General features: G+C 33.2%; 1 pseudogene; it reads right to left on the minus strand.

Annotated features, from left to right (window-relative positions):
- Positions 1-2,570: 2,570 nt before the first annotated feature.
- On the minus strand, positions 2,571-2,689 carry LOC118603161 (annotated as a pseudogene).
- Between the last annotated feature and the right edge of the window lie 426 nt (positions 2,690-3,115).

Here is a 3,115-nt window from a genome sequence, read left to right on the forward strand (position 1 = left end):
TAAATGTTGTTGCCCTGAGAAGAGAGAAGGTAATGAAGCCAGCACTGGGGGGAATAAGAATTGAGGACTGTAAAGCTCTGAGGAAATTCTGTTAATCATGAATAGTTAACTTCTCCTTAGAGGAAGTCACTTGATCTTTTCAGCCGACTCTGCGAAAAGTAACAGGTCTACTGAGTGCTCCTCTTAGTACACCTCTTTATTCATCGTGATCTTTTCCCACCTCCTCAAAGAGATTTGCTGGCTTGGACAAAATCAGCCTCTAAATTTCTAGGAGCTTGGCAAGTTGTTTTTTTCCCCCCTCCTTTTTACCCTTATTCTTCAAGTTAAAATAAAAATTACAGCCATGGTAAGTAAAGAGGGCACATAAATAAAGTGGCTCCAACTAATGAAAAGGACTCTGTAAATAAGGTGAAATTTGCCAAGTCATCATAATACCACACAGGTTTCAAAGTATTTGAGATCTGATAATAATTTTAATAAAAAACATTTCCAATTCATGTACATAATAAAATTTTTTGAAAAATGCAAACACACAAAAAAGAAAAAATTATCACCACCTGTGATGACCACTATGAATATGTCAAGGTTTAGTCTTTCTTTTCCTCACCCTACCTTGTTCTCTTACTATCTTTCCCTACCTCTTTCTCTGTCTTGCTCCCTCTCCCTTCAAAACTGATATCATAAAGTACATGATATTCTATAACTTGCTCTTTTGTTTAATCATATGTAAAAAATACTTTTTTCCATTTTTAAATATAGCCAGAAGAGAATGATTCAGCTCCAAGTTCTAAATTTAGGGCGTGTTAGTTGCAATTCTTTCATTCACATAATGCACTGAGTGCCCAATGGATACCAGGCTCTATACTGGGCCTAAATGTGATGAAAGAGACCTGGTCTCACGGAGCTTAGAGTCCAACAGGTAGGGTGGATGAGGAATTACCAGTGGGACAAACATTACATGAAGATAAGCACAAGGGTTCTTGGAGATGCACAAGGAAGAATAGTGGTAGGTCAAAACTACCCTAAGATGAAATCCCTAGATCTTATTGACATTGTCTCAGGGCCAAGTTGCCTTCTTGCTGATTTCCTCCACAGTGAGAGACACATTGGTCCATTCAAGCTGGTTTTTAAATAGAGCCCTACTTACTAAAGTCAAACAATCACCCAAGTTCAGTGTGAGTGGAGATGGAAACTCTTGTAATCACTGTTAGAACTTAAACAGATATGCTCCTTTAAGGAAGGCAGTTTGGCAATATGTATTTAATATTAAAATGTTTTAAATTTCCTAAGCTTTGATCCAGTAATTTCTTATAAAGAATCTATCCTACCAAATTAATGAGAAATTTACACAATGTACAAAAAGTTCTTGGCACAATTGATTATGATAATGGGAGAAAGTTAATAACCTGAATATTTATCAAAATCAGAAAGGTAAAATACATTATATTTTTTGTCATTCAGTGAAATATTGTGTAATAAATAATAATAGCTATCATTTATTAAGCATTCTGTCCCAGAACATGTTCAAAGCTATTGAAATATTTTTCAAAGAATAATTATGTGAGAAATGTTTATTATATATGGTTGAGAGGGACATGGGAGTCAACAGGATTTTATTTATAGTCTAATTTATATTTTCACATGTTTATATGCACATACAATGAAAAAAAGACTAGAATGCTAATAATGGTATGATTATAAATAAATGGTAATTTCTTCTCTTTTTTATATTTCTAAATTTTTCATAAAGATATATCTAACACATTGATATATCTTAAGGCATATATTCAGTAGAGTAGAAGAATACAAAATTAATATACAGAAATTTGTCATGTTTCCATATACTAGCAATAAGTGATCAAAAAGAGAAATTAAGAAAACAATCCCATCTACAATTGCATCAAAAAGAATAAAATACCTAGAAATTAAATTTTTTTTTGTATTTTAATTATAGTTGACATTAAATATTAAAGTAGTTTCAGCTGTATAGCATAGTAGTTAGATACTTACATAACTTACTAAGTGCTATCCCAGATAAGTCTAGTATCCATTTGGCATGATACATAGCTATTACAATATTATTGACTATATTACCAATGCTATACCTAACGCCTCCAAATATATTTTGTAAATGCCAATTTGTACTTTATAATCTTCAACTTTTTCACCCAGGCTCCCAACACTAACCTGTCGGTTTATTCTCTGAGTCTATGAGTTTGTTTCTGTTTTGTTTATTTAGTTTTCTATTCCACATATAAATTAATCATGTGGTATTTGTCTTTATTTGATTTATTTTACTTATCATAATACCCTCTAGGTTTATCCATGTCACAAATTGCAAGATGTTATTTTTCATGGCTGAGCAATATTTCATTATATATATGTACCACCTCTTTTTTATCCTATCATCTTTCGATGGACACCTTGGTTGCTTCCATATCTTGGCTATTATAAATAATGCTACAATGATGCATATGTCTTTTCCAATTAGTGTTTTGGATTTTTTTTTAAAATAAATATCCAGAAGTGGGATTGTTGGATCATATGGTAGTTCTATTTTTTTTTTTTAATGCCTATAGCACCTGATATTCCTAAGTGGTCTCCTATCCAAGTACTAACCAGGCCTGACCCTGCTCAGCTTCTGAGATCAGACAAGATCGGGCACGTTCTGGGTGGCATGGCTGTAAACTTCCATAGTGTTTTCCATAGCAGCTGCACCAATTTATAATGCCAAAAATAGTACACGAGTATTCCTTTTCCTCCACATCCTCGACAACACTTCCTGTTTGCTGAATTTTTGATAATAGCCATTCCGACAGGTGTGAAATGATACCTCATTTTGATTTTAATTTGTATTTCTTTGATGATTAGTAATGTTGAGCCCCTTTTTGTGTCCGTGGCCATTTGTATGTCCTCTTTGGAGAAATGTCTATTCAGGTCCGCTCCTCATTTTTAATTGTATTGTATCTTTTTGGTGTTAAGTTGTATGAGTTGTTCCTTTTATATTTTGGATCTTAACTCTTTATCAGATGTATCACTGGGGAATATCTTCTCCCATTGGGTAGGTTGTCTTCTCATTTTGTTAATGGTTTCCTTTGCTGTGCAAAAACTTTTT

The sequence above is a fragment of the Rousettus aegyptiacus genome, unplaced genomic scaffold, assembly GCF_014176215.1.
Source record: "Rousettus aegyptiacus isolate mRouAeg1 unplaced genomic scaffold, mRouAeg1.p scaffold_m13_p_5, whole genome shotgun sequence".
NCBI lineage: Eukaryota > Metazoa > Chordata > Mammalia > Chiroptera > Pteropodidae > Rousettus > Rousettus aegyptiacus.